Raw genomic sequence first — 13,340 nt, 5'->3', positions numbered from 1 at the left:
TGGACTATTTTCTAAATCCCCTCCCTTGGTTTATCGTAATGAGTTATGATCAGTGGAAGGTTACTGTGACGCTCTAGTCTTTATCTGGGTGCACACTATACGACTTATTGTACGATATATCGTCCTGACGCGGATCAGATCGATATCTTGTACTCTCATAGTGTGTACGCCCGATCCGTCGTTCATGGCGCTTGTTCTTCGCATTGTTCCATCTGCTGTTCTACATAGTAGATGTGATGATGCAGTGAATGACGCGGTTCTGTTTCATGCAGCATATACCGGATCGTGCAATGTGTATGGCGCAATCGATGTATCGTTAAATTGCATCGAATTGTCGCTGGGACACACAATCTTATGGTGTGTACCCAGCTTTTGATTTAGGGAAGTCTTCACACCTGGAGAATTACAGGTTACTTGGCCATGTCTAGGTTAACTAGGCAGCCCAAACCTTTCACTGTGCATATATGTTTTCTTGTAGTCGTCATCTCTTAAAGGAATGCTGCAAATTCTAAATATGCGCAATGTTGGTTTTAAAGCAAGAAAGTATTCGTAACATTTCTTCAGTAAGAGTAGACGACACCAATGTCAGTTCTAGGGGAAACTTTTTAAGTATCTGGCAGATGGATGATCTACATATGGGAAGATTGGCCTAAAGGTGACTGATTTTTCATTACCACTCATCTGACTATTCACATGAATTTCTCCTCTTTAGTTAATCTGCTATATTTCCTACAAATATATAAATCCCATATAATTTTATAAGCACTTTAAACTTGGGATTTTCAGTCAAAATCCTCTGATACCCCTTTCAGAACTAAACACTGGAATAACCCAGGTCCTCACCCATATGTGAATGGGAGCAAGTACGAAAAACGGTGTTTTGTTTTTTTTTGTACTTGCCCCTGTTCACATCTGGGTGGGGACCAGGGTTATTCCCAGGTCATCGCTCTTCACACCAGACCTTGGTCTTCCATCTCTAGTGGGCACCGTATCCTCCTGTCAAGTCCTTTTAGGCATGACCCTTCCAGACATGAGCCAGGGCACTGACCTGGGTTGCAAGTCCTGGGAATAACCCTGGTCAGTTGCAGGGTCCCGGACCCAGGACTGTCAACCTGGGTTATTCCTTTCAGACATAAGCAGGACCCAGGTCTAAACGTGCACAGCAAAAAAAAACGGAAACAGGTCTTCTGATTGGGGTATGAATGACATTTTCAAAACACCAGCTCTACTTTGGCCAGCCTAATTTTACTGTAGTATCAATCTCCATAAACAAAGTGTTACCTTCTGTATCAAGCTTCCATGCTACTCCACATATCGTAAACTGCTGATAAGTGCTCTATGTACTGTAGTTGCTGCCAAACCTTAGCATGGGTGAAACCATGCTTATTACTATTCTGCCAAAGGACCTGCTGGCATATGGATTGCTAATGTTATTTTCACAAAATAACATTTCTGTTCATCCAACCTATATCTGTTGAAACCTTTCCCAACAACACATTCTATTGCAAATACGTGTTGTTCTGGCTTATATGCAGGATAGATGGACGCTTTTTTCCACAATTTAGTTTTTTAGCTTGCTACAATTTCCACCATGAATGCTGAGTATCTGGAATTCTCTCTCATTCGTGAAATGAATGTATAAAGCAAATTAATATCTGTTTTGTTTTTTATTCCTGTGAAACATTGGCAAAAAATGGAAACAAAATAAAAAGAGACCAAAAAAAAAAAAAAAACCTACATAGCAATGAATAAAGAAATATTTGCAAGGTGAGGCAAAGTTGTGTTTTTTGGATTTGATAAAAATGTCTTCCAGGAGATGGCGACACAGCAAATAACCATTTCTCTATTACATGTTGTGAGCACAAATGTGTATTGTTGCTAAAGAAAAAAGGATAAATGAAAATTAAAAAAAAAAATCCATGAACTGATTTGCTGGTGCAACTTGATCAAATACCTAGATCAGAAAATATGTTTCATATTGTATATTACAATTACACTGCACAACAATGAAAATGTTTCCGATGTGATAATAGTTACTTCTAATTGATTTCAGGATGCAAAGAATGAATAGGACATTTAAAACTCTCAGCTCTGAGTTCCGAGATACAGTATAGCCCATTTATGACGATGTAGGGGTATTCCTAGTGAAGTGGGCAGAATGGAGAGAATCTTACCAGCAATCTGTGTTCCGTGCAGAGGGGGCGGAGTATAATGACCCAATTAAATGAATCAGTTATTTGTCCCCTCCCCTATTCAAATATATGCGATTCACGGGATTACCCACATAAGATAACTGTGGTGCACTGAGTGACAAGCATAGTGAACGATTCCACCAAGACATTTCAGCAATGGAACAAAGATATCAGGGTAGGTGAATCACTAATGTTGGACAGTGACAAGAGATCCCCCAGAAGAGGAGTACAAGCGACAAGCAAAGAGAGAGCACCCCCATGAATAGGCCACTATATTAGATAGTACTTTCGTATGCTGTATGTTTGTTTCGTGTTGTGTTCTTATTTGTGATTGAATTAAAACAACTGTTATTTATTTTCTATCAAGAAAATATCAGATTATTTTAAAATAGCTTTTCACTATGACTATATTACTAATGTACATACAGTATAGTGCAAGTAGTGTAGCTAAAAAATAGAGCTAGTAAAAACATTCTGAAATCATTTTAGTTTTTCTTGACCTCAAATTAATAATGTATGACTATTTTTAGAAAGGAAATAAATTTAATTTGTTGTACAGTGTTATCAGGGATTGATTGAGCAGCCACACAATATTTTAGATCTAATAAAAGCAATTATAATGCGGCCACTAGATTCTTCCCAGGTAATTAGGAGAAAAATCGGATACAGGCTGAGTCTACCGTATCCAAAATGCTTGGGACCAGGGGTATTTTGGATAACGGAATATTCCGTATTTTGGAATAATTGCATACCATAATGAAATATCTTGGGAATGGGACCTCAATATACACACAGAATGCATTTATGTGTGTTATACACATTATATACACATCCTGCAGGTAATTTTATACAATATTTTCAATAATTTTGTGGCTCAAGCAAAGTTTGTGTACATACATGAAATTCATTTGTTTCATATACATCTTATACACACATATAGAGAACAGAGAGGACTCCGCACAAGATTACATACAGTCTAAAGAAATCCAAAAACCAACATCTATTTCACATAGATTTAAGGGGAAAGACGACCTTATCCCATTACTCAGTTGGTGGTGCTCCCCTGGAGTCAAGCAGTATACAGCTCAAAAAAAGGGGAATTATCCTATATCATAGGATAACAGAAAGAAACTCCTTTGTGGGGGCACTCTTATTTTATAGTTCTCAAGAATATTAGTTAAAACGTAACTTTTATTTATTGATGCACTTTAAAAAGACTAGAACAAGACATTGAACATGACAACAAATCACAACATATGCAAAAAAGAGTAATCAGCACTACAGTATTCTGTACCTTGTATAACTGAAGCACAATAATTCAAAGAATCAGTATCTGCACCATGGCTTGAGTACAATAAAGTTAGGCCATAACATATACGAAGAAAAGTACGTTTTACCATTCAGTACTTAAATATTGTTCCAGAAATTAGTGACAGTGGAACAAGAGGCTAAAATATGAACTAAAATAAGCTTGTGATAATAAATTATATTATGTAGCCATATACGCCATCCTTATATACAAGCTAGATTAAACAGCTGGCGTCTGAGTGTGTAACCCTTTAAATATACAAACTCATATTATAGTATTCAATATATTACAGTGAAGGTTTGTATTTCTAATATTTTTGTGCATTCAATTTTAGCACTAATATCCCCACTTATCACTCCTGTATAAGATAAACAATTAACACTCTTAAGCTATCATGGTTCTACACCCCAGTCATACAACATATTAATCGCAGTAGGTATATCAGACATATTCAATAGGTGTTTATAACCATAAATGATAGTATGCTTCTCCAAGTGTATTACTAGGGGCAAAAGAACAGGTACCCCTAGGATGTAAGAAGGTCACAGAAGTAGCCAATAAAATCACTCCAAGCATGTATGTTAGTAAATAGAAGGCACGAGTGTAACAGGAGATACAATCAAGTAAACATAATAGGGACGTAATTAGTGTATGTACTGAGTCCCCATTAAATGCATTAGGCTGTACAAACACCTGCCCGGGGGTCAGCTGAGAACAGCTGATCATTACAGTACCTGAGCGGTGCCTCCGCAGTGTACAGCGGGGATAGTCAGACGCCGACCGGAAGATCAGCTGGACTCAGCTGATACTCACGTGTTCTGTGACGCGCGTTTCGCCCTTCAGGCTTTCTCAAACAGGAGGCCGATAGTGAGAGCTATTAGACGGCAGCTGTTTTATTGGCTGCGTAATTAGAATATCTCCGTCCCTCTAGTTACATCTATGAGAGGGGAGGGACAGAAGAATTTTGTCATGAAGTAGGAGGGACGGAAAAGAGTTGTCATGGGGATAGTTCCTGTTTATCCTGGTTGTCATCAGGATTCCCAGATCATTGTAGTGTGCATTTAATACGATAATTAACTTCTTACCTTCTGAGCACATATTCTAAACATAAGATATTAGTGCAGGTGTACAATTATTGCACATATATTGTTTCTAGCTCTGTTGTACTACAGTGCACATATTCCTGAGCACATATTCTAAACATAAGACAGTAGTGCAGATATACAATTATTGCACATATATTATCATAATTATAGCTCAGTTATACTACAGTGCTATTAACATATGTTCTTAATATCTCCGCCCCTCTGGTTACATCTATTAGAGGGGAGGGACAAAAGGAGGTAATCATGGAGTGGGAAGGGCGGAAGAGAGTTGTCATGGGGATAGTACCTATTTATCCTGGTCGTCATCAGGATTCCCTGATCATAATAGAGTGCATTTAGTATCATAATAAACTCCTTAGCTCCTGAGCACATATTCTAAACATAAGATATTGGTGCAGGTGTACAATTATTGCACATATATTGATTCTAGCTCTGTTGTACTACAGTGCTATATTTTTATTACAAAGGATAGAATAATACAGACATCTAATAGACATATCCACAGGAAAGAAAAACTGGACATTAAACCCTCTAATAAATGTATACTGTATTAAGAGATTCTAATATCGGCCCATATTATTTCGTGGTCATACCTATGTTAAGGGAAATATAGTCACAACCCTGCATGTTTATCATAGAGGCTAATATACAATTTGATAACTATTCACTTGATAGGATAAGGACATATCTAAAAGAGTTGTGAACCTATAACCACAAAGACCTTTTTAGTCCGTGTGTAACATTACAGTGAACGGACCTCACTCGGGTATGTGTTGTATAGGACACAAATAAGAAGAAAGATACAGTCACTTCTGCTGTTCGTGTATAGTGTTAACCGACAAATTCCCTGATATTATATATACATTGCAGGGAACATTGACGGACCGAATGAGAGAGTGAAGAATTAAGATATGAAAAAGGAAAAAAGAGATATGAGTGAGGAAAAAATACATATACAAGTTAGAAGTCGTATATCCCTTATTGTTATGAAAAAAGGGGGGGGAGGGAAATTTAACATTAAATCAATTACAAAAAATATATATGTATAAAAATGACCTAAATCCCATATCTCTGTTCATATTGGATTAAATCAGAACAAATTTGTGATAATTAAAGCAGCATATATGAAAGCAGTCTGTGTGTACCAATACAGTGAACAGACCTATCTCAAGTGTGTATTGTATAGGACGTCAAAAATGGAAGAAAGTAAAAGTCACTTCTGCTTTTCATATTAGTTAGCCAACTAGTGCCTTGATAAAATATCACCTACTGCACCTGGTATTCCCAGATGGTCTCCCATCCAAGTACTAACCAGCATAGCTTCCAAGATCAGATGAGATTGGGCATATCCGGGGTGGTATAGCTGTAGGTGTAAGATATTGCAAGGTAAGGTATCAAGTAGGGCCGAATGAGAGAGTGATTAAATAAGAGTGCACCTGATCTAAAGATAGCTACCTATGGCCTAAACAGATTCCTATGAGGGTTCAAAACGAGATATAAATATCATCCGATAATGGACGTTGATACAAATGCTGATAATTGGATGACTCCATAAAGGATATGTCCAATAGTATCTCAGGTTAGAGTAATAATTCCTTCAAATGTAAGAATTTCCTATAGTTATTGTAAACCAGTTATAATAGAAGGATATTTAAGTAAGGAATAATATATAAAAAAAGCATCAGGTTTTTATAAAAAAAAAGACTAAAGACATCCATAATATTAATCCTATATAATCTAGATGTACCTTCAAAATATTAGATTGATATTAATAATAATACACAAATCCAGTATGATCTGTGTCATAATATCACATATAATACATTAGACAGTCTCTCATACTATATATGTGTATAATGTGATGATGACCAAATATATAGGGATATATTGTCCCCATATACTGGTATACTGTGATGGTTAGTGTTATTACGACAATATTATAAATTATATTGTGAAGATTATATAAAAAAAATTTATAATATAAAGTAACAATTGCATGTGATAGAAACCGAAAGAAAAATAAAAATATTGTAGGACTCCCTGATAGGTGAAAAAGGAAAAAAAGAAAGGTGAAAAAAATGTGTGTGACACATAAAAAAACTAAATATATGTGTATTGATGTGTTGGTGTGAACAAGGTGAGAGAGACATAAATAAATCTAAAAATTATCCGAAAAATATATGTATACAAAATGAGGTAGATCAAGTGATACTAAAAATGGAGTCATGATGGCAAAAAAAATACCATAGTTTATTTGTTCATTCAAGCCCCTGGGTGATACACTCCCTAACCTGAAGATCCATTGGCATTCTTTTTTCAATAGTTCTCTTGTAACGTCACCACCTCTGATGCCCAATCTTATTCTTTCTAGGCCAAAGAATCTCATGGCCTTGCCTTTCTCTGGATGTTTGGTATGAAAGTGTCTTGCAACAGATGTAATCTGTTTCATTTTAGCAATGTCTGAGCTGGCATTCCTCACATTCCCTACATGTTCCAGAATTCTGGTTTTTAATGGCCTTTTGGTCATACCTACGTATCTCATATTACACGTACACGAGATACAGTATATTAAGCCTGAGGTGTTACAATTGATGTAATCATTCAGAGGAATCATTATTCCATCCTTGTCTTGAATATGATTGATTTTTGTAATATAGTTACAAGCTTTGCATGAACCACAAGGATGAGTTCCCTTGATTTTAGGTTTACACATTTTGGTATCAGAGAAGTGACTTTTGACTAAATGATCGTGTAGATTTGGTGAACGCTTCCAACTCATAGATACCTTCTCTTTAAGCTTTGTTGCAAGATCCGGGTCTGATAATAGTATGGGCCAATGTCTATTAATGGAATCCTGTATTTCCTTCCATTCTTGGCAGTAATTGCCCACAAATCTTATTTCAGAACTTTTAACTTTTGGGTTTCTTGCTTCTCATTTGGAATATTAAGGATTCCCTCTTGGTATTGTGTAGGGATGTCTGGGCTTTCTTAATAAGTCTATTACTATAACCTCTTTCTTTGAGTCGCATAGCCAATTCAACACTTTTTCTCCCTATAGATTTTATCCTCCGAACAATTGCGTCTCAATGTGAGAAATTCACCTCTAGGGATGTTATTGACTGTGGGTGGAAAATGAGCACTGGATCTGTGTAGGAGGCTATTGGTTGCTGTCTGTTTTCTATGCAGACCAAAGGTGTTCCCAGCCTTTAACCTCATTACTGAGAATCTAACTAAGGAATGGGAGAATTGCTTGCTGAAATGTTCACAAGATCTAATTGCCATCCTCATTAAACATAACAATTTAGTATTGGAGGAATGTGCTAAAACCATTGACACCTTGGGTAAATAATTGGAACCATGGGAAAAAGATATAACGTTTCAACGACAATTTGAGAGCAATAAAAATGCGTACGAAAACAATATTATTGAACGTAAGAAAAATAAATTTTCCAGAGATAAGAGGGACTTTATCAACGATCGGATTTTTAGGTGGAAACCACTAATAGAGAGGAGGACAATAGGGGAGTATACAGAAACTTACACATCCTCAGAAGCTGAATCCTCAGGAGGTGAGGAAAATTGTGAGATTAGACAACAAGGCAAGCAAGCCTCAAGATATAGGAATACATCAAATCTACACGATCATTTAGTCAAAAGCCACTTCTCTGATACCAAAATGTGTAAACCTAAAATAAAGGGAACTCATCCTTGTGGTTCATGCAAAGCTTGTAACTATATTACCAAAATCAATCATATTCAAGACAAGGATGGAATAATGATTCCTCTGAATGATTACATCAATTGTAACACCTCAGGCTTGATATACTGTATCTCGTGTACGTGTAATATGAGATACGTAGGTATGACCAAAAGGCCATTAAAAACCAGAATTCTGGAACATGTAGGGAATGTGAGGAATGCCAGCTCAGACATTGCTAAAATGAAACAGATTACATCTGTTGCAAGACATTTTCATACCAAACATCCAGAGAAAGGCAAAGCCATGAGATTCTTTGGCCTAGAAAGAATAAGATTGGGCATCAGAGGCGGAGACGTTACAAGAGAACTATTGAAAAAAGAATGCCAATGGATCTTCAGGTTAGGGAGTGTATCACCCAGGGGCTTGAATGAACAAATAAACTATGGTATTTTTTTTGCCATCATGACTCCATTTTTAGTATCACTTGATCTACCTCATTTTGTATACATATATATTTTTTCGTATAATTTTTAGATTTATTTATGTCTCTCTCACCTTGTTCACACCAACACATCAATACACATATATTTAGTTTTTTTATGTGTCACACACATTTTTTTCACTTTTTTTTATCTTTCTTTTTTTCCTTTTTCACCTATCAGGGAGTCCTACAATATTTTTCTTTTTCTTCCGGTTTCTATCACATGCAATTGTTACTTTATATTATAAAATTTTTTAATATAATCTTCACAATATAATTTATAATATTGTCGTAATAACACTAACCATCACAGTATACCAGTATATGGGGACAATATATCCCTATATATTTGGTCATCATCACATTATACACATATATAGTATGAGAGACTGTCTAATGTATTTTATGTGATATTATGACACAGATCATACTGGATTTGTGTATTATCATTAATATCAATCTAATATTGTGAAGGTACATCTAGATTATATAGGATTAATATTGTGGATGTCTGTAGTCTTTTTTTATAAAAACCTGATGCTTTTTTATATATTATTCCTTACTTAAATATCCTTCTATTATAACTGGTTTACAATAACTATAGGAAACTCTTACATTTGAAGGAATTATTACTCTAACCTGAGATACTATTGGACATATCCTTTATGGAGTCATCCAATTATCAGCATTTGTATCAACGTCCATTATCGGATGATATTTATATCTCGTTTTGAACCCTCATAGGAATCTGTTTAGGCCATAGGTAGCTATCTTTAGATCAGGTGCACTCTTATTTAATCACTCTCTCATTCGGTCCTACTTGATACCTTGCAATATCTTACACCTACAGCTATACCACCCCGGATATGCCCAATCTCATCTGATCTTGGAAGCTATGCTGGTTAGTACTTGGATGGGAGACCATCTGGGAATACCAGGTGCAGTAGGTGATATTTTATCAAGGCACTAGTCGGCTAACTAATATGAAAAGCAGAAGTGACTTTTACTTTCTTCCATTTTTGACGTCCTATACAACACACACCTGAGATAGGTCTGAGATACCACTGTATTGGTACATACAGACTGAAAAAGGTTCTGTGGCTATAGGATTGCAACTCGTTTTCACTTTATCTCTCTACTCCTGCTTTCATATTTGCTGCTTTAATTATCACAGATTTGTTCTGATTTAATCCAATATGAACAGATATATGGGATTTAGGTCATTTTCATACATATATATTTTTTGTAATTTAATGTTAAATTTCCCTCCCCCCCTTTTTTCATAACAATAAGGGATATACGACTTCTAACTTATATATGTATTTTTTCCTCACTCATATCTCTTTTTTTCCTTTTTCATATCTTAATTCTTCACTCTCTCATTCGGTCCGTCAATTTTCCCTGCAATGTATATATAATATCAGGGAATTTGTTGGTTAACACTATACACGAACAGCAGAAGTGACTGTATCTTTCTTCTTATTTGTGTCCTATACAACACATACCCGAGTGAGGTCCGTTCACTGTAATGTTACACACGGACTAAAAAGGTCTTTGTGGTTATAGGTTCACAACTCTTTAAGATATGTCCTTATCCTATCAAGTGAATAGTTATCAAATTGTATATTAGCCTCTATGATAAACATGCAGGGTTGTGACTATATTTCCCTTAACATAGGTATGACCACGAAATAATATGGGCTGATATTAGATTCTCTTAATACAGTATACATTTATTAGAGGGTTTAATGTCCAGTTTTTCTTTCCTGTGGATATGTCTATTAGATGTTTGTATTCTATCCTTTGTAATAAAAATATAGCACTGTAGTACAACAGAGCTAGAATCAATATATGTGCAATAATTGTACACCTGCACTAATATCTTATGTTTAGAATATGTGCTCAGGAGGTAAGGAGTTAATTATGATACTAAATGCACTCTATTATGATCAGGGAATCCTGATGACGACCAGGATAAATAGGTACTATCCCCATGACAACTCTCTTCCGCCCTTCCCACTCCATGATTACCTCCTTTTGTCCCTCCCCTCTAATAGATGTAACCAGAGGGGAGGAGATATTAAGAACATATGTTAATAGCACTGTAGTATAACTGAGCTATAATTATGATAATATATGTGCAATAATTGTATATCTGCACTACTGTCTTATGTTTAGAATATGTGCTCAGGAGGAAAGGAGTTAATTATGGTATTAAGTGCACACTACAATGATCTGGGAATCCTGATGACGACCAGGATAAACAGGAACTATCCCCATGACAACTCTTTTCCGTCCCTCCTACTTCATGACAAAATTCTTCTGTCCCTCCCCTCTCATAGATGTAACTAGAGGGACGGAGATATTCTAATTACGCAGCCAATAAAACAGCTGCCGTCTAATAGCTCTCACTATCGGCCTCCTGTTTGAGAAAGCCTGAACGGCGAAACGCGCGTCACAGGACACGTGAGTATCAGCTGAGTCCAGCTGATCTTCCGACCGGTGTCTGACTATCCCCGCTGTACACTGCGGAGGCACCAATCAGGTACTGTGATTATCAGCTGTTCTCAGCTGACCCCCGGGCAGGTGTTTGTACAGCCTAATGCATTTAATGGGGACTCAGTACATACACTAATTACGTCCCTATTATGTTTACTTGATTGTATCTCCTGTTACACTCGTGCCTTCTATTTACTAACATACATGCTTGGAGTGATTTTATTGGCTACTTCTGTGACCTTCTTACATCCTAGGGGTACCTGTTCTTTTGCCCCTAGTAATACACTTGGAGAAGCATACTATCATACATGGTTATAAACACCTATTGAATATGTCTGATATACCTACTGCGATTAATATGTTGTATGACTGGGGTGTAGAACCATGATAGCTTAAGAGTGTTAATTGTTTATCTTATACAGGAGTGATAAGTGGGGATATTAGTGCTAAAATTGAATGCACAAAAATATTAGAAATACAAACCTTCACTGTAATATATTGAATAAATACTATAATATGAGTTTGTATATTTAAAGGGTTACACACTCAGACGCCGACTGTTTAATCCAGCTTGTATATATGGATGGCGTAAATGGCTACATAATATCATTTATTATCACAAGCTTATTTTAGTTCATATTTTCGCCTCTTGTTCCACTGTCACTAATTTCTGGAACAATATTTAAGTACTGAATGGTAAAACGTACTTTTCTTCGTATATGTTATGGCCTAACTTTATTGTACTCAAGCCATGGTGCAGATACTGATTCTTTGAATTATTGTGCTGCAGTTATATAAGGTACAGAATACTGTAGTGCTGATTACTCTTTTTTGTATATGTTGTGATTTGTTGTCATGTTCAATGTCTTGTTCTAGTCTTTTTAAAGTGCATCAATAAATAAAAGTTATGTTTTAACTAATATTCTTGAGAACTATAAAATAAGAGTGCCCCCACAAAGGAGTTTCTTTCTGTTATCCTATTATAGAGGATAATTCCTTTTTTTGATCTTATACACACAGCCTGCAGGTAATTTTATACTATATTTGTAATAGTTTGTGTACATTGAACCATCAAAAATAAATGGTTTCATTATCTCAGTCATGACAAAATTATTCCGTATTTCGGAATATTTGGATATGGGAGACTCAACCTGTATAGCCAACGATCATTTTTATTTATTATTATTAAAAACCGCTAAGAAAACAATTTTTAATGCTACATGGATATCCACTACGTTTAGAAATTACTTAAACACATCATTCACAAAATAAAATACTGATATATTGATCAATATATCAGTTTTGATCAAAATGTTAGCTATGGAACTGAAAAGTTGCACATTTTTGTAAACCTTTTTAAAATCAATGAATATCTGCTTTATGATTATACTGTCTGTGAAAATGAACTACCAAGTACCAGGCGTATAGTCTCAAACACTGTATCTGTGTACAATAGTTTATTTACGAATGTTCTAATGAATGAATGTGTTCCACCTTGAAGGTGGTGGAATTGTAGCAGGATCACCAAATCCAGATGATTTGACAGTTCATCCACAAGTAGAATGTCCAGAAAAAAAAGCAGTGTGTTTTCCTAGAGCAGTGATTTTCAACTTTTTTCAAATCGAGGCAAACTACACAAGATTTCAAAATTGCCAAGGCACACCAACCAGCATTGCGGCGTGCGCGACCTATGAAAACACACTACATTGGCCCCCACAGGAAGAAAACACACTACTTTGGCCCCAACAGGAATAAAACAATCACATTGGCTGGCCCCCACAGAAAGAAACCACATTGCTCCCCAGAAAGAAAAATCACATTGGCCCCCACAGAGATAACAAAACACATTGCTCTCAAACTGAAAAAAAAAAAAAAGCATATTGGCTCACCCCACAGGGTGGGCAGACTGGCTGGCCGTGGGCGGGAGGGGCTGGCTCGGTCACGGTCGGGCTGACAGACAGGCAATGCGGCGTGCGTGATCTGTGAGGTCACGCAGCCATGTCTAGGCAGCTGACGGCCCAGGCGTGCCTGAGCTTCCCAGGGGAGCTGAGCG

Source organism: Taudactylus pleione, unplaced genomic scaffold (genome assembly GCF_031769625.1).
Source record: "Taudactylus pleione unplaced genomic scaffold, aTauple2 ptg000080l, whole genome shotgun sequence".
NCBI lineage: Eukaryota > Metazoa > Chordata > Amphibia > Anura > Myobatrachidae > Taudactylus > Taudactylus pleione.
Note: the sequence above shows the minus strand (reverse complement) of the source record.